Source organism: Hyla sarda, chromosome 12, assembly GCF_029499605.1.
Source record: "Hyla sarda isolate aHylSar1 chromosome 12, aHylSar1.hap1, whole genome shotgun sequence".
In the NCBI taxonomy this organism is placed as follows: Eukaryota; Metazoa; Chordata; class Amphibia; order Anura; family Hylidae; genus Hyla; species Hyla sarda.
In genome coordinates, this window is record NC_079200.1 from 34,765,775 (window position 1) to 34,785,682 (window position 19,908).

A 19,908-nucleotide genomic window follows, 5' to 3' on the forward strand; every position below is an offset into this window, starting at 1 on the left:
AGTGTGCAAAGACGACCAGGTAGCCGCCTTGCAAATCTGCGAGGCCGAGGCTCTATTCTGTAGAGCCCAGGATGCCCCAACAGAACGGGTAGAATGAGCTACAACCCTGAAAGGAGGACTCTTCCTCTTACAGCGATAGGCTTCCGAAATGGCGGACCAAATCCACCGAGAAATGGTGGCCTTGGAAGCAGGTTGTCCCTTGCGACGTCCTTCCGTAATGACGAAAAAGGAATCACACTGACGAAACGAAGAAGTGATGGAGAGATAAGACCGAACAGCCCAAACTACATCCAGCTTGTGTAGTAAGCGCTCCTTAGGATGAGAAGGAGCAGGACAAAAGGACGGGAGGACAGTGTCCTCATTGAGATGAAAGGTCAAGACCACATTAGGCAAAAAGGAAGGATCTGGTCTGAAAACAACCTTGTCCTGGTGGATCACCAGAAATGGAGAACGGCAGGAAGGAGCTGCCAATTCAGACACCCTCCGGATGGAGGTGATAGCAACAAGAAACGCCACTTTCCAAGAAAGGAGGCGGAGAGACACCTCTCTAAGGGGCTCAAAGGGTGCACCCTGGAGGGCACTCAGTACCAAATTCAAGTCCCAAGGGGGAGAGGGTGACCGATAAGGAGGAACATCGTGCGTCACTCCTTGAAGGAAGGTCCGGACATGAGAATTAGAAGCCAGGGGCCGCTGGAAAAGAACATCAAGGGCCAAAACCTGACCTTTAAGTGAACTGAGAGACAACCCCAGTTCCAACCCCAACTGTAAAAAGGAGAGAAGATGGGGAACCGAGAAGGTTACCGGGGAGAAGTCCTGAGCTTCACACCAGCGAAAGTAAGACCGCCAAGTACGGTGGTAAATTCTTGCTGAGGAGGGCTTACGAGCCCTGAGCATGGTGTGAATGACTTGGGAAGAGAACCCGCAGGCCCTTAAAACCGCGGTCTCAACCGCCACGCCGTCAAATGCAGCGACTGTAAATTGGGGTGGCAAAGAGGACCCTGAGAGAGCAGGTCCGGACGGAGCAGAAGGCACATTGGAGCGTCGTCCAGGAGCCTGACTACGTCGGCATACCACGACCTTCGGGGCCAATCTGGAGCTACCAGAATGGCGGGGACGTCCTCTGCTTTGAGCTTCCTCAGCACCCTGGGAAGGAGCGGAAGGGGAGGGAACAGATAGGGTAGGGCAAACCCCGCCCAAGGAATCACTAGGGCGTCCACGGCCAGAGCCTGAGGGTCCCCGGACTTAGACACAAAAGGAAGGATCCTCCAATTGTGCCGGGACGCGAAGAGGTCCACGTCCGGAATGCCCCAGAGGTCGCAGAGCTGCGAAAAGACCTCTGGATGTAGAGACCACTTGCCGGGGTCGGGTGAGGACCGACTGAGAAAGTCCGCTTCCCAGTTGAGCACTCCCGGAATGTGAATCGCCGAAATGGCCGGAACCTTACTTTCCGTCCAGTTGAGAATCTTGGTCACCTCGGCCATGGCTGCCAAGCTGCGAGTGCCGCCCTGTCGATTTATGTACGCCACGGCCGTGGCGTTGTCAGACTGAGCGCGGTCAGGACGGGACTGAAGACGGGACTCCCAATGAAGAAGACAAAGAAGAATCGCCCGTAATTCCAATATGTTTATCGGAAGAAGGGTCTCCCGGGGAGACCAGAGTCCCTGAAGCGTCCAATCCCTGAAAACGCCGCCCCAGCCCGACAGGCTGGCATCCGTTGTAACAACCTGCCAGTGAAGGGGAAGAAATGACCACCCTTGGAGAAGAAGGGGGGAGCGGAGCCACCAGAGTAGAGACTGACGGACACTGCGAGAAAGAACAATCTGAAGATTGAGGGACAGAGGAGACCTGTTCCATTGAAAGAGAATCACCAGTTGAAGGGGGCGGTAATGAAACTGGGCAAAGGGTACGGCCTCCATAGTTGCCACCATCCAACCCAGGACCTCCATACAAGTGCGGATGGGGACTGAGACCTGGACCCGAAGGGAGCGGACCCCCGACCGAAGCAACGTTTGTCCGGCGGGAGTGTCGAATCGAAGTCCCAGGAAGGTTAGAGACTGGGTGGGACGGAGGACTGACTTGTCCCGGTTGACCATCCACCCAAAGCGATCCAGAGTGTGGAGAGTGACGTCCAGATTCTCTAGAGTCTGGGCTCTGGTTGGAGCCTTGATGAGAAGGTCGTCCAGATAGGGTATCACAAGGTATTCGATTCAGTAACAGTTGGACACCACGTCCCTGACCCAAGAGTTCTGAATGTGTGAGGTCCAGATGTCTCGAAAAAGCAAGAGACGACCCGAGAAGAAACCGCGGGTGGGGGCCTCACTTCATGCAGAAGTGGGTTTGCGGTTGCCTGATTTGGGCGCAAAACGGTCGGATCGGTTGGAGTCCGACTTCCAAGACGAACGTGCCCGGAATGAGGGAGCCTTCTTGTCCCTCGAGGGCGCCTGTCCGGACCCTTTGCTGGAGCGAGAGGTCCGAAAGGACCGAAAGGAAAAGGACTTCCTTTGGGAAGTAGGGCGAGCCTTATTTTGAGGTAACAAGGAACTCTTACCTCCCGTTGCCTCAGAGATAATCTCATCAAGGCGTTTGCCAAAAAGACGGACACCCGTAAAGGGAAAATTAGTGAGAGACCTTTTGGAAGCGGCATCCGCATTCCAAGCTTTAAGCGACATAGAGCAGCGGAGAGCCGCTAGGTGACCTACAGCAAAGGCAGAACAACGAGCTGACTGCATGGAAGCTGCGCACAGGAAGTCCCCAGCTTTAGAGCATTGGAGAGCCAGAGCAGATAGATCGTCTGGGGGGATCCCGCTAAGATATCCTGATGGAGCTTTTGGCACCACTCTGACAGAGCCTTGGACACCCATGTCGAGGCGAAGATGGGAAGAAGAGAAGAGCCAGCTGCTTCAGAGGCAAACTTCGCTAAGGATTCTACCTTCTTGTCTGTGGGATCCTTGAAGGCAGCGGTATCTGCCAGAGGCAGTGTAGTCGCCTTAGAGATCCGGGAGATTGGTGGATCCACTGAGGGAGGGGAAACCACCTTAGTGACAAAGTCCTTGTCAAATGGATAACGTTCTTGAATCGTCTTGATTCCCGGGAACCTCTTGTCTGGATGTTTCCATGCAGATTCCAGAATGTCGTCAAAGTCAGCGTGAGAGCTGAACCTTTGAGGTGCTGGCTTAGCACGATGAAAGGATACTCCTGGATCCTCTAAGTGAAAGGTGTCTCTTATGGCTGTCACCAATGAGTTCACCGTTGCAATTGAATCCAAGCGGTCCTCTGAGTCAGATGCCGGCTCGGAAGCCTCGTTCACCAGGAGAATGTGAATGAGTAGAGGCAGTCCTGGAGGTGGGCGACCCTGACCTGGTACGTGGCTCTGGCGTGCAGAGCAGCGACTCCGAGAACGTCCTCTGGAGGAGCGACGTTTGTGTCCAGATGACAGGGGGGCGGGACCCATGAGGGGAACGCTCACGTCTATCTGAAGACTCAATGGAAGAGTCCGACGAGGAACCCCTAGTACGCTTGTGAGAGCGTGAAGTATGTTGAGACGAGGAGCGGGCCCTCTGCAGACCCTGCGCAGGGAAGACCCCTTCAAGGCATACACCACTTCCCGGGTGGCCTCAGCCACCGAACGGGAGACTTGGGTCAAGTCAGCCATATACTGGGTCAGGGAAGAGACACAGGCTGGTGGAGCGGCTGAACCCACCGGAACCGAAAGGGCATCAGGGGGCACCAGGGGGTCTAGGAGACCAGTGGAGCAGGCAGGGCATGTGGGCTCGGTAGAGCCAGGCATTTTGGTACTACAGTGCTTACAGACAAAATAAGTCACTGACGTTCCAGGTTTCTGTTTAGAGTGAGGAACAGCTCTGGGTACAGACATTGTGAGAAAAAAAAGACAGGAACTTTCTCACCCTAGTCTGTGTCCTCTGGCAGCTGCAGTGAGGAGAACGGCTCCGTGCAGCTAGTGAGAGAAACGGGCCCGCCAATAGTAGAGGGGGGTGTGCCTGCAGCAGAGGCACTAACTTATTGGCCCCCTTCTGACTGAAAATCGCGCCCACGGCGCTGATTGGAGGCTATTTTGCGTCTCAGAAGAGCTTCGACAGCCCTGTGGGTGGAGCTAAAAAACGTCCAAGAAGGAGCTGTAATGGCACCCGCTCCTTGTCCCGAGCGCACGTCAGTCTCATATGCGCTCGGGGGAACAGAGCGGGCGGTTAATACGCCGTCAGAGACTGCCGGAGAAAGCGAAAGTAAGCTGGCGCTGAGAGCGCCCGGCCAGTACCAGCGCCGCGGCTGTCAGCCGCATATAAGGCGCTGCCGGCGAAAGCAAGCCGGCGCAGAAAGCGCCTGGCCCGTACCAGCGCCGCGGCTGTCAGCCGCGTATAAGGCGCTGTTCGTAGTAACACACACACACACACACACACACACAGTGCAAAACATAAGGTACATGCCCCCTCAGATGCCACTGCTCCCCCAGAATAAAGTGCAGAATAAAAGTCCATCCCCAGTAAGTCAGCCTCATAACCTGAAAAGGTGGGCCAAAAACAGGGGGTCTCCAGCAGTTGCAAGTCCGCACCTGAGGAGAAAGAGGGAAAGTACTTACCTCAGTCAGAAGAACTTACCTAATGGAGTCTTAAGTGAAGTCTTCAGTCAGCTTTAGTTACCTGCATCACGCCTGGCTGCTATGCGCGAGCGAGGCGAGCAGGGAAATAGGGGGACCCGGACCCATGAGGTACCAACCCAGGCGCTGACCGTTGGCGGGGGGGGTGAAAAGCGCATATATGCAATGTCTGTGCCCCCTTACTCGCAATGGGGAAACAGGGAACCGGAGTCCCTGATAGGGATCGACCGATTATCAGTATGGCCGAAATTATCGGCCGATAATCCAGATTTTGGGCATTATCGGTATCGGCAATTACCTTGCCGATAAGCCGATAATGCCCCGCCCCCACCGCACCACGACGCCCCCCCCCCCCCCCCCGCGCACCGCGTCGCACCCTCCACCGAAGTGCTGGGCGGTATACCGGTATGGATTTCTGCCCATACCGCTATACCGGTCGGGCCCCTCCCCCACCCTCTGAGTCATTTTTTTTTTTACTTACCCGTAATGGGGGTGGTCCGGCCCATCCATCGTTCCTGTAGTGTCCGGGGGTGTTCCGGGTGAACCGGTCCGGGCTGTCCTTCTCCGGCGGTCATCTCCACTCCGGGCAGGCTCCGGCCTAGTAGCTGCATAGACGCTGCTACGCCGTGACGTCAGGTGCATCGCTGCGCAGCGGCGTCTATTCAGCATACTAGGCCGGAGCCTGCCCGGAGTGGAGAAGATGACCACCGGAGAAGAAGGACAGCCCGGACCGGTTCACCCTTCACCCGGAACGCCCCCGGACACTACAGGATGTTCCGGACCACCCTGACAGGTAGGGGGAGAGAAGCGGGTGGTGGCGGTGGCGGCCTATGGCACCGCAAAAGCCACTGCAGTGCATTGATTTAAAGCGCCCGCTTTAAATCAATGATCTGCAAAGATGTCGCGGGGGGATAAATAGCCGATAACTTATACCGGAATATCGGTATAAGTTATCGGCTATCGGCCCTAACCTCCACCGATTATCGGTATCGGCCCTAAAAAACCGATATCGGTCGATCCCTAGTCCCCGAGTCCCCAACTGAAAACAGAAAAGAAAAGGAATAAAAAAAAAAAAACTAACACGTTCCTATACTAGGAAAACAAAAAATCAGAAGACCTGATCTGGAGAATTCCAGACCATGTCCACCTCCTTCAGACACTAAGCTTAACCTCTTAAGGACCAAGGACGTATGAGTACGTCCTTGGTCCCGCTCCCGTGATATAACGCGGGGTCCCACGGTGACCCCGCATCATATTACGGCGGGCCCAGCGTCATAGAGAAGCCGGGACCCGCCGGTAATAGCGAGGGGGACTGATCGCGGTGCCGCACGCTATTAACCCTTTAGCCGCGCGCTCAAAGCTGAGCCACGCGGCTAAAAGTGAAAGTAAAAAGTGCCGGTTAGCTCAGTGGGCTGTTCGGGGTAGCCACGGCGAAATCACAGCATCCCGAACAGCTTACAGGACAGCCGGAGGGTCCCTACTTGCCTCCTCGCTGTCCGATCGCCGAATGACTGCTCAGTGCCTGAAATCCAGGCATGAGCAGTCAAGCGGCAGAATCATCGATCACTGATTTCCTATGAGAAACCAGTCATCAATGTAAAAGATCAGTGTGTGCAGTGTTATAGGTCCCTATGGGAGCTATAACACTGCAAAAAAAAAGGGAAAAAAAAAGTGAATAAAGATCATTTAACCCTTCCCCCGTTTGAATCACCCCCTTTTCCCATGAAAAAAAAAAACACAGTGTAAATAAAAACAAACATATATGGTATCGCCGCGTGCGGAAATGTCCGAATTATAAAAATATATCGTTAATTAAACCGCACGGTCAATGGCGTACGCGCAAAAAAATTCAAAAGTCCAAAATAGTGCATTTTTGGTCACTTTTTATATCATGAAAAAATGAATAAAAAGCGATCAATAAGTCCTATCAATGCAAAAATTGTACCGTTAAAAACTTCAGATCACGGCACAAAAAATGAGCCCTCATACGCGGAAAAATAAAGTTATAGGGGTCAGAAGATGACAATTTTAAACATATTAATTTTCCTGCATGAAGTTATGATTTTTTCCAGAAGTACGACAAAATCAAACCTATATAAGTAGGGTATCATTTTAATCGTATGAACCTACAGAATAAAAATAAGGTGCCAATTTTACGGAAAAATGTACTACGTAGAAACGGAAGCCCCCAAAAGTTACAAAACGGCATTTTCTTTTCAATTTTGTCTCACAATGATTTTTTTTCCATTTCACCGTAGATTTTTGGGCAAAATGACTGATGTCATTACAAAGTAGAATTGATGGGGCAAAAAATAAGCAATCATATGGATTTTTAGGTGCAAAATTGAAAGAGTTATGATTTTTTAAAGGCAAGGAGCAAAAAACTAAAGTGCAAAAACGGAAAACCCCCAGGTCCTTAACCCCTTAAGGACTCAGAGTTTTTCAGTTTTTGCACTTTCGTTTTTTCCTCCTTATCTTTTAAAAATCATAATCCTTAAAATTTTCCACCTAAAAATCCATATTATGGATCCATACTAAATCCATACTACTTTGCAGTGACATCAGTCATTTTACCCAAAAATTCACGACGAAACGGAAAAAAAAATCATTGTGCGACAAAATCGAAGAAAAAATGCCATTTTGTAACTTTTGGGGGCTTCCGTTTCTACGCAGTGCATATTTCGGTAAAAAATACACCTTATCATTATTCTGTAGGTCCATACGGTTAAAATGATACCCTACTTATATAGGTTGGATATTGTCGTACTTCTGGGAAAAAATCATAACTACATGCAGGAAAATTTATACATTTAAAAATGTCCTCTTCTGACCCCTATAACTTTTTTATTTTTCCACGTACAAGGCGGTATGAGGGCTAATTTTTTGCGCCGTGATCTGAAGTTTTTATCGGTATGATTTTTGTTTTGATCGGACTTTCTGATCACTATTTATTCATTTTTTAATGGTATAAAAAGTGACCAAAATACGCTTTTTTGGACTTTGGAATTTTTTTGCGCGTACGCCATTGACCGTGCGGTTTAATTAATGATATATTTTTATAGTTCGGAGATTTACGCATGCGGCGATACCACATGTTTATTTTTATTTACACTGTTTTATTTTTTTTTTTATGGGAAAAGGGGGTGATTCAAACTTTTATTAGGGAAGGGGTTAAATGACCTTTATTAACACTTTTTTTTTACTTTTTTTTTGCAGTGTTATAGCTCCCATAGGGACCTATAACACTGCACACACTGATCTCTCATCCTGATCACAGTCGTGTATTAACACGCCTGTGATCGGTGTGATCGGCGCTTGACTGCTCCTGCCTGGATCTCAGGCACGGAGCAGTCATTCGCCGATCGGACACCGAGGAGGCAGGTAAGGGCCCTCCCGGTGTCCTGCAAGCTGTACGGGACGCCGCGATTTCACCGCGGCGGTCCCGAACAGCCCGACTGACTAGCCGGGATACTTTCGCTTTAGAAGCGGCAGTCAGCTTTAACCGCCGCTTCTAAAGGGTTAATACCGCACATTGCCGCGATCGGCGATGTGTGGTATTAGCCGCGGGTCCCGGCCGTTGATGAGCGCCAGGACCGACGCGATGTGACCCCGCTTCATATCGCGGGAGGCGGCGCAGGACGTAAATATACGTCCTGCGTCGTTAAAGGGTTAAACTGATTAGCTCAGAGCCTGAAGGCGGGTATATCCTGCTGGGAGGAGCCGACTTTTTTTTATTATCATAGTGTCACACCTCCTAGAGAAAGCAGAATACACCCCACGGTCTGTGTCCCACAATGGAGCTGATAGAGAAAAACGGAAAAACCCTGAGTCCCCAAGGGGTTAAGTTCAAAACAGGCTATTGAGTAAAGGGGTTAAGGATTATAGGGGGCATTTATCATTGTAGGTGTAATTGAAGCATTTATCATTGTAGGTGTAATTGAAGCATTTTTCCACACCTTTTTGTGTGCTGGTAATGTGTAGGAGACCCAAATTATAAATAATCGCAGGGCATTTGATAAATTTTGTGCAGGTACACATTTTCTGAAATTTCACTCTTCACATCAGATTACCAAAAAGCTAAGCTAAGTCTGGGCTGGTGTTTGGTTTTGCACCTTTTCTTGCATCTTTTCACAAAAAGTCTCAGTTGATAAATTCTTTACCACTGCATAAGTCTAACCTTAACAGCTGATTTCTACACACTTTTTAACCTCTTGGGAACGAAGGGTGTATCTGTACGCCCTTGTCTTTCTATGATGCATGCTCAGGAGCTAAGCACAGGTCATAGCGGGGTGGTCCCGGGGGCAGATAGCGTGGCTAATGCTGGACATCACCGATCAAAGTTGATTGCTGCATCTAAAATGTTAAAAACAACATCCCGGTTGCTCAGCACTGCTGATCGGGACCACCTATGGGGACTAAAAAATATTGTACAAATAGTTAAAAAAAAAATGTATAAGTGTTTTAACCCCTTCCCTAATAAAAGTTTGAATCACTCCCCCCCCCCCTTTTTCCATAAAAAAATAAAATGTAAACAAAAATAAACATGTGGTATCGCCGCGTGCGTAAATGTCCGAACATTACTTTAACTGCACGGTCAATGACATATACGTAAAAAAATATCAAAGTCCAGAATTGCGTATTTTTTGGTCACTTTGTAAAAAAAAATTAAAAAGAGATCAAAAAGTCCCATCAAAACAAAAATGGTACCGATAAAAACTACAGATCATGGCGCAATTAAAAAAAAAAGCATATCCCGTATAAGGAAAAATAAAAAAGTTAAAGGGGTCTGAGAGACATTTTAAAACATGCTAATTTTGGTACAAAAAGTTATAATTTTTTAAAAGTAGTAAAGCATATCAAACCTATATAAGTTGGGTATAACTATATAACTAGAAATTGTAGTTTTGCAACAGCTGGAGGTCCCCCCCCCCCCCCCCCCATGTGAATGTACATTCCCATGGGCGGGGGTTTACAGTGAGTTTCAAATTTTCCGCTGCAGCTCAAAACTCCCAGCAGAAAACTCACTGTGAATCACTGCAGTGTGAATGTACCCTAAAAACATTACACCACACAAAATAAAGAATAAAACACTACATATACACACACCCTTACACAATTACACCCCCCCCCCAATAAAAATTAAAAACTTCACGTTCCAAAACGGAGTCTCCAGCTGTTGCAAAACAACAACTCCCAGTATTGCCAGAAAGCCATTGACTGTCCAGGCATGCTGGGAGTCTTGCAACAGCTGGAGGCACCCTGTTTGGGAAACACTGTCATAGGGTCTTTTTGGTATCGGAGGCAAGTGTAATGTTTGCATCCGGGTCCGTCCCTATGCAAATCCCTAATTTAGGCCTCAAATGCGCATTGCGCTTTCTCACTTCGGAGCCCTGTTGTATTTCAAGGCAACAGTTTAGGGCCAAATATGGGGTCTTTCCATACTCGGGAGAAATTGCATAACAAACTTTGGGGGGACTTTTCTCCCTTTACCCTTTATGAAAAGGCAAAGTTGGGGTCTACACCAGCACGTTATTGTAAAAAAAAAAAAATAATAATAATTTACGTTTTTACACTAATATGCTGGTGTTGCCCCATACTTTTCATTTTCACAAGAGGTAAAAGGAAAAAAAAAGTCCCCCAAAATTTGTAACAAAATTTCTCCTAAGTATGGAAATACCCCATATGACTGAAAATGCTCTGTGGGCGCTCAACAGGGCTCAGGAGTGAGAGCGCAGTATGTACATAAGAGGCCTAAATTGGTAATTTGCACAGGGGTGGCTGATTTTACAGCGGTTCTGACATAAACGCAAAAAAAACAAAAAAACATGTGACCCCATTTTGGAAACTACACCCCTCACGGAACGTAGCAAGGGGTATAGTGAGCCTTAACACCCCACAGGTGTTTGACGAATTTTCGTTAAATTTGGATAAGAAAATTAAAATATATATATATTTTTACTAAAATGCTGGTGTTACCCTAAATTTTCCATTTTCACAAGGGAAAATAGGAAAAAATCCCCAAATTTGTAACCCCATTTGTGGATGTAAAGTGCTCTACAGGTGCCCTTCAATGCTCAGAAGAGAAGGAGCGCCATTGGGATTTTGAAGAGAAAATTTGTCTGGAATTGAAGGCCACGTGTGTTTACAAAGCCCCATAGTACCAGAACAATGGACCCCCCCCCCCCACATGTGACCCCATTTTGGAAACTACACCCCTCACAGAATGTAATAAGGGGAGCAGTGAGCATTTACACCCCACAGGTGTCTGACAGATTTTTGGAACAGTGGTCCGTGAAAATGAAAAATGTAATTTTTCATTTGCACAGCCCACTGTTCCAAAGATCTGTCAAATGCCAGTGGGGTGTAAATGCTCTTTTTTTGGGGGGGGGGTCCACTGTTCTGGCACCACGGGGGGGACTTTGTAAATGCACAAGGCCCCCCCGACTTCTATTCCAACCAAATTCTCTCTCCATAAGCTCAATGGCGCTCCTCCTCTTCTTAGCATTGTAGTGTGCCAGCAGAGCACTTGATGTCGACACATGGGATATTTCCATACTTAAAAGAAATTGGGTGTTAAGGCTCACTGTACCCCTTGTTATGTTCCTTGAGGGGTGTAGTTTCCAAAATAGTATGCCATGTGTTTTTTTTTTTGCTGTTCTGGCACCATAGGGGCTTCGTAAATGTGACATGCCCCCAAAAACCATTTCAGCAAAATTTGCTTTCCAAAAGCCAAATGTGATTCCTTTTCTTCTGAGCATTGTAGTGCACCAGCAGAGCACTTGACGTCCACACATTGGGTATTTCCATACTCAGAAGAGATGGGGTTCGCTCTGTGCCCGGATGACTGGGGTTCCGTGCCAGAGATTGCGTGGGTCCCCAGCGGTGGGACCCCACGATAGGACATCTTATCCCCTACCCATTGGATAGGGGATAAGAGGTTTTTCGGCAGAGTACCCCTTTAAAGAGTAGCTCCCACCATCCCTTTTTTTTCCCCCTCTCTGTCCCTGCCTATTTCCAATCTATCCCTAATTTTTTTTTTACTATATAAAAAATGCAGTTTTGTCTGCCTGGTAGTGTGCTCACTACCAGGCAGACTTCCCCAGCAGGCGCGACGTCACTGATGCCTGCTGGGGCCGACACTTCTGCCCTTAGTTCATCTACACAGGGTGCCTCCAGCTGTTTCACCACTACATCTCCCAGCTTGCCCTGACATCTATTGGCTGTCAGGGCATGCTGGGAGTTGTAGTGGGGATAAAACTGGAGGCACCCTGTGTTAAAAACAATACATTTTTTGTTGCAAAACTACCAGCGGAAGACTAACAATGTTCAATCCACCAGAGAAGTCAAGTTTGTCCATGGAATGGCGCATATGTCCTCGGCACATTCCTGCTGACATAAGGACCATTTTTGCTCCATTTACCATGGGGCAGGAAGACTGAGGATCCACGGAGGAAATTCCGCTCTAAATAAATCCACGTGCAGCTGACTTCCATAGTTTTAGTGAGATTCAGCATCTCTGTTCACGCGGCGTAAAATTCCGCTGTGGAAATTGATATTCCAGCTAAAGTATAATCATTATTCTGTCAGCAGAATTCCACACATACTGCATTGCTGCCAATAGGGGCTGTGCAGGTCCGCTTAGTCATAGCGCCAACTAACAACTGCGGCAGCTGCTGCATACAAACATTCTGGGCGCAAAATCACGTGCATGGACACTCGTTAACATACCATAACGCCCATGGTGCCCTGCAGCTCTACAGAATTATTCCCCCAACCAGGGTGCCTCCAGCTGTTGCAAAACTACAACTCCCAGCATGCCCGGACAGCCTAAGGCTGTCCGGGCATTCCTGGAGTTGTAGTTTTGCAACCGCTGGAGGCACTCTGGTTGGGAAACACTGCCCCAACCTGATGGGAGTTGTGGTTCTGCTACTGCTGGAGGCACTCTGGTTGGGAAACACTGCCCCAACCTGATGGGAGTTGTAGTTCTGCTACCGCTGGAGGCACCCTGGTTAGGAAACACTGCCCCAACCTGATGGGAGTTGTAGGTCTGGTACCACTGGAGGCGGTCTGGTTAGGAAACACTGCCCCAACCTAATGGGAGTTGTAGTTTTGCAACCGCTGGAGGCACCCTGGTTAGGAAACACTGCCCCAACCTGATGGGAGTTGTAGTTTTGCAACTGCTGGAGGCATTCTGGTTAGGAAACACTGCCCCAACCTGATGGGAGTTATAGTTTTGCACCAGCAGGAGAGTCACAGGTTGAAGAACAGTGCAGACATGAATCATCTCACCCTAGAAAAACGTAAATTACACAGGACATACACGTCACACAGGACATACACGTCACACAGGACATACACGTCACACAGGACATACACGTCACACAGGACATACCCGTCACACAGGACATACACGTCACACAGGACATACACGTCACACAGGACATACCCGTCACACAGGACATACACGTCACACAGGACATACCCGTCACACAGGACATACACGTCACACAGGACATACCCGTCACACAGGACATACCCGTCACACAGGACATACACGTCACACAGGACATACATTGACATAAAAAGTATTTCTAATTCGCAACATAAACGTTCTAGAACCTTGGCGGACATATAAAGCTCCTTTGCGTCGCACACAGAACTACATACTTCACTCGGGTGCTCACGGGCTGGATGGCGGCCTGGCTGCGGATGAGGAGGTCACAGCGTGAGGTGAACGTAGAACCTTTCCCGCCCTTTTCTCCTCACACTCCGCGCTCGCACTTCTCTCTGCGGCTCCTCGGGATAGTGGGCGGGGTCTGAATAACCAATTGGAATAAGGCTTGTGGCGGAGCGCGGTGATTGGCGGGCTGTACGTCCAATGGATAGATCGCTTTTCCTCTATCTTGCCGCCTCCAGACGGTGAGAGGAGGTTCTCATTGGTGGGAGGTAAACGAGCATCGGTGTATGTGTGTGCAGCAGTGCATGGCCGAGAGGAACGAGTACTGTACACGGAGGAGAAATGATATGGTGCTAAATGACCTTGGTGGACATATACCCCCGGCATACAGTGCCCAGGGAATTAATATACCGCTACACTGTGGAGGAACTGGTTAGTAAAGACCACACATAATGGAGTTCTAGGTTTCCATATTGTACATGACTACTGTATGTGCTGAGGTGATGGGTAGGTTGGGCATCATTGTGCCCTAATGCCCCTTTCACACTATAAAGTTGCTCTGTTAAAACACCCCTTGTAAACTTCAGTTAGAAAAGCCTTAAAAGCGGATGCTAAACTGTCGTTACAAAATCCCATAAAAGTCTATGGGATTTTTTGATTACCCGTTATGGCCCATCATGAATAACGAACATTATTTGTGACGGAAGGAAAAACGGCACATGAACTAATTTTTCTTCCGTCACAAGAAACAGATAAATTAACGTCCGTTACTTTTAACATTGAAGTCTATGGCTGACGGATGAGCCTTTATGTCATCGGTTTGCACCTGGTTTATAATATCCGTTTTTACATTTGAGTTCAGAAGAGGTGACATCAGCAGACTCCTGCAGTGCTGAGGGACTACTACTACACCCATCATGGAACAGACTTGTTTCCATGATGGAAGTAGTAATTCCCCGGCTGCCGGTGGCTGTGTAGGCTTTATTAATGTTTGTACTACTACAACCTTCATGGAACAAACTGTTCCATGATAGGGGATGTAGTACATGGGCTGAGGGATTGATCGCACCGGGTCTCACTTCTGATACCCAATGCGATTAGAAGTTATTAAACGGGGCAGGCGACATGCTCTACAACCCTGCGAGGTACGATGTATTTTACTTTAATTTTTAAATTCCCCACCGGGAGCCCTGAATGGCCAATATGGATGAGCCATCCAGGGTTCCCAGCGGGGTTTTTAAACACTTCAGTGTTCCTTACTGTATAATCACATTCCCATCTTCTATCACTGTCATTAGTGACATGCCATTCCATTCTCTGCTGCTCATCTCTGTATCTGACAGAGAGGAGCAGCGGAGAATGGAGGGACCTGTCCCCCCTGTGCGCTGTTATAGCGCTCCATTCCCCGCTGCCGCCGGTACCTGACCTGTCCCCCCTGTTCGCTGTTATAGCGCTCCATTCCCCGCTGCCGCCGGTACCTGACCTGTCCCCCCATGTTCACTGTTATAGCGTTCCATTCCCCGCTGCCGCCGATACCTGACCTGTCCCCCCTGTGCACTGCTTCATTCATTCATTTATTCCCCACCACCGCCCGACAAGTGGCCTTCTGCCCTGCTCCAAGCACAATCAGAGCGCGCAGTGGGGACATTTTAGTCTATTCCCCACTGCTCATCTCCGTCGGACGGCGGTGGGGAATATATGAATGAGGCAGCACATTGGGGGGGCTGGTACAGGTCAGGTGGCAGCGGGGAATTGAGCACTATAACAGCGCACAGGGAGGACAGGTCCCTCCATTCTCCACTGCTCCTCTCTGTCAGATACAGAGATAAGCAGCAGGGAATGGAATGGCATGTCCCTGCTGTTTGCTGTGACAGTGCTAGAAAAGAGGAATGTGATTATACAGTAAGGAACACTGAAGTTTAAAAACCCCGCCAGGAGCCCTGAATGCTCCTCAGTACCAGCCATTCAAGGCTCCTGGTGGGGAATTTAAAAATGAAAGTAAAATACATCGTACATCGCTGGGGAGGAGCATGCTGCCCGCTCCCCTGTTTAATAACTTCTAATCGCATCGGGTATCAGAAGTGAGATCCGGTGCGATCATTCCCTCAGTCCCTGTACTACAACCCCCATCATGGAACAGAGTCTGTTCCATTGTGGGGGTAGTAGTACAAACAGTAATGTAGCCTCCCCAGCCACCGGCAGACTGGCCACAGCCGGGGAACTACTACTCCCATCATGGAAACAAGTCTGTTCCATGATGGAAGTAGTAGTAGTCCCGGCTATGGGAGTCTGTAGGCAGAGGTGTTAAAACGGCTGTACATGACGGATGTTATAACGTGTCTTAACGACCCGGGGTTTTTCTGTTATTGCACTTTAGTTTTTTTCCTCCTTACCTTTAAAAAAATCATAACTCTTTCAATTTTGCACCTAAAAATCCATATGATGGCTTATTTTTTGCGCCACCAATTCTACTTTGTAATAACATCTGTCATTTTAACCAAAAACCTACGGCAAAACAGAAAAAAAATTGTGCCACAAAATTGAAGAAAAAACTCAATTTTGTAACTTCTGTTTCTACGCAGTACATTTTTCTGTAAAATTGACACCTGATCTTTGTTCTGTAGGTCCATACGATTAAAATGATCCCCTACTTATATAGGTTTGATTTTGTCGTACTTCTGGAAAAAATCATAACTACATGCAGGAAAATTTATACGTTTAAAATTGTCATCTTCTGACCCCTATAACTACCGTATTTATCGGCGTATAACACTCACTTTTTAGGCTAAAATTTTTAGCCTAAAGTCTGTGTGCGTGTTATACGCCGATACACCCCCAGGAAAGGCAGGGGGAGAGAGGCCGTCGCTGCCCGCTTCTCTCCCCCTGCCTTTCCTGGTGTCTAGAGCGCTGCTGTCGGCCATTTTCACCTCCTGGTTATCGGCGCCGCTGCCCGTTCTGTCCCCCTGACTATCGGTGCAGGCGCCGATAGCCAGGGAGAGAGAAGCGGCGCCGACAGCCAGCGGCGCCGCTGCCCCGTTGCCTCCCCCCATCCCCGGTGGCATAATTACCTGAGTCGGGTCCGCGCTGCTCCAGGCCTCCGTCGTGCGTCCCCGGCGTCATTGCTATGCGCTGAATGGCGCGGCGCATGACGTCAAAGCGCCGCGCTGTGCATAGCAACGACGCTGGGGACGCACGACGGAAGCCTGGAGCAGCGCGGACCCGACACAGGTAATTATGCCACCGGGGATGGGGGGAGGCAACGGGGGCAGCGGCGCCGGCAATGGGTGCCGCTGCCTCTTCTCTCCCCCTGGCTGTCGGCGCCGCGACGGCCTCTCTCCCCCTGCCTTTCCCGGGGGTATATCGGGGTATACACGTGCACACACGCACCCTCATTTTATCATGGCTATTTGGGTAAAAAACTTTTTTTACCCAAATATCCTTGGTAAAATGAGGGTGCGTGTTATAGGCCGGTGCGTGGTATACCCCGATAAATACGGTATTTTATTTTTCTGTGTACGGGCCGGTATGGTACCATTTTTGTATTGCTTTTTGATCGCTTTTTATACATTTTTTCATGATATACAAAGTGACCAAAATACGCTTTTTTGGACTTTGGAATTTTTTTGCGTGTACGCCATTCACTGTGCAGTTTAATTAACTATATATTTTTATAATTCGGACATTTTCGCATGCGGTGGTACCACATATGCTTATTTTTATTTACACAGTTTTTTTTTAAATGGGAAAAGTGGGGTGATTCTTACTTTTATTAAGGAAAGGGTTAAATGATCTTTATTAACCTTTTTATCCATTTTTTTGTGCGATCATTGTGGGACAAAATTGAAGTAAAAACACCATTTTGTAACTTTTGGGGGCTTCCTTTCTAGGCAGTACATTTTTCTGTAAAAATGACACCTTCTCTTTATTCTGTAGGTCCATACGATTCAAATGATACCCTACTTATATAGGTTTGATTTTGTTGTTCTTCTGGAAAATCATAACTACATGCAGGAAAATGTATACGTTTAAAATTGTCATCTTCTGACCCCTATAACTTTTTATCTTTCTGCATACGGGCGGTATGAGGGCTCATTTTTTGCGCCGTGATCTGAAGTTTTTAGCGGTACCATTCATTCAACGATCGGACACCAGGAGGCAGGTAGGGGACCCTCCTTGTGTCCTACAGCTGTTCTGGACACCGCAATTTCACCGCGTTGGTCCCGAACAGTCCGCTGAGCCAGCCGGGTGTAGTTTAGGTCCACTTAAGACACGGCGATCAACTTTGAGCGCCGCGTCTAAAGGGTTAATAGCGCGCGGCACCGCGATCAGTGCTGTGCGCTATTAGCCATGGGTCCCAGCTGTTGGTTGAGGCTGGGCCCGACCCGCTATGACACAGGGCCACATCGTGGCCCCACGTTATAGAAAGGGAGCGGACCTGTTGGTCCTTAACAGGTTAATAACTGATGAATACTCATAGTGTGAAAGTAGCCTTTCTTTACAACTCCCAGCATGCATCCTGGGAGCCACAGGTTGGGTTGATATTTAACCTCTTGAGGACTTTTCCGTTTTTGCACTTTTGTTTTTTTTCCTCCTTATATTTTAAAAATCATAACCCTTTCAATTTTGCAGCTACTGACCCATAAGATGGCTTGTTTTTTGTGCCACCAATTGTACTTTGTAATGACATCAATCATTTTACCAAAAAATCTACGATGAAACCCAAAAAAATATGTTTGTGGGACATTTTGTAAATTTTAGGGGCTTCTGTTTCTACGCAGTGCATTTTTCGGTAAGAATAACACCTTATCTTTATTCTGTTGTTCCATACGATTAAAATGATACCCTACTTATATAGGTTTAATTTTGTTTTACTTCTGGGTAAAATTATAACTGTTTGCACGAAAATTTGTACATTTAAAAATGTCATCTTCTGACCCCTATAACTTTTTTATTTTTCAGCATACAAGGCGACATAAGGGCTCATTTTTTGCGCTGTGATCTGAAGTTTTTATCTGTACCATTTTTGTTTTGATGGAACTTTTTAATCACTTTTTATTCATTTTTTAATTGTATACAAAGTGCCCAAAAATTTGCAATTTTGGATTTTGATTATACCATTGACCGTGCGGTTTAATTAACATTATATTTTTATAGTTCAGACATTTACGCACGCGGCGATACTACATATGTTTATGTTTATTTTTGTCTACATTTTTTTTTTTTAAAGGGAAAAGGGGTGATTCAAACTTTTATTAGGGAAAGGGTTAAATCACATTTACAAACTTCCCCCCCCCCTTTTTTTTTAACTTTTTTTTATACTTGTATAGCCTAGGTGACTATAACATGCAATCTTCTAATTGTATACACTGATCAATGCTATGCCATAGCAAAGCATTGATCGGTGTTATTGGCGCTTTGCTGCTCCAGCCTGGGTCTTAGACATGGAGCAGTAGATCGCTCATCGGACGCCGAGGAGGAAGGTAAGGACCCTCCTCGAGTCTTCTCAGCTGATCGGGACACTGCGGTTTTACTGCGGTGGTCCCGATCAGCTCCGCTGAGCTGCTGGGAAGCTTTTTTTACATTTTAGTCACGGTGATCCATGATGTGCGATATTAGCCACGGGTCCCATGTGACCCCGCGTTATAGCACCGGAGCGGGTGCAGGATGTACAGGTACGCCCTGTGTTCTTAAGAGGTTAAAGGAGTTGACCACCTTTACAGTAGGTTCACACAGCTGTGACTCGCAGTGGGTTGGTTACTTGTGATGGGAAAGTTCCGCTACCATTATAGAGTACCTGTCATCAAACCTTATTTTCTAAACTAACTCAGATTATATTCTCTAACTACTCTTAACACCCTACTGCCCGGACCACACGGGGGCGGGGCGGTGACATCACAATGCTCCGGCCCCCGTGATCACCAGTAATCAGACCCGGAGCGAACGTGCTCCGGGACTGATTGTAAGGGGGATAAGATGTCTTAGCGCCGGAGTACCCCTTTAAAAGTTTGGTTTGGTGACAGGTACTATTTAACTTCAATGGGTCCGCCATAATTCTGCAATAGTGGCAGATCTGCAGATTGCTGGCGGACCCGTTGAAGTGAATAGTAGTGTAACTCACATCATGTGTACCCTTAAATGGGTACTCCGCCCCTAGACATCTTATCCACGTCACGCCCCCTCCCATAGACTTGCATTGAGGGGGCGGGGCGTGACATCACATTGGGGCGGAGCCATGAAGTCACGATACTCCAAATTACTAATTCCCATACAGGCTTGCACCCTCCTGGGACTAATTTCCCAAACTAGGGAACCCTATCCAATTAAAACTTTTCTTTATTAATTCATATTTAAAAACTTATCAAGATTTGAACAAACCAAAATATGATGTGTATTAAAAACACAGCTCTTGGATCAGTTCGTAATGGAGCTTACATTCCTATTCCTATCTCTTATATAGTTGGTATATAAGCTCCCAGCCGGCATGCTTCTTAATTATTTCTTTCAGGAGTTTTTCTTAATATTACCAACTGTTACGCCGAGCGCTCCGGGTCCCCGCTCCTCCCCGGAGCGCTCGCTTCACTCTCTCCGCTGCAGCGCTCCGGTCACGTCCTCTGACCCG

At 47.8% G+C, this 19,908-nt stretch overlaps 2 protein-coding genes across 10 annotated transcripts in view; one reads left to right on the plus strand and one right to left on the minus strand.

Annotated features, from left to right (window-relative positions):
• FBXO47 (F-box protein 47) overlaps window positions 1-13,432 on the minus strand; it is a 179,375-nt gene extending 165,943 nt beyond the window's left edge. For both annotated transcript variants that reach the window (XM_056549141.1, XM_056549140.1), the window contains exon 1: window positions 13,280-13,432. The gene's annotated coding sequence lies outside the window, so the exon portion shown is untranslated. The remainder of the gene's footprint in view (window positions 1-13,279) is intronic.
• Window positions 13,433-13,564: 132 nt separating this feature from the next.
• Window positions 13,565-19,908, plus strand: part of LOC130297006 (uncharacterized) — a 107,238-nt gene continuing 100,894 nt past the window's right edge. For all 8 annotated transcript variants that reach the window (XR_008849362.1, XR_008849363.1, XR_008849364.1 and 5 more), the window contains exon 1: window positions 13,565-13,721. The gene's annotated coding sequence lies outside the window, so the exon portion shown is untranslated. The remainder of the gene's footprint in view (window positions 13,722-19,908) is intronic.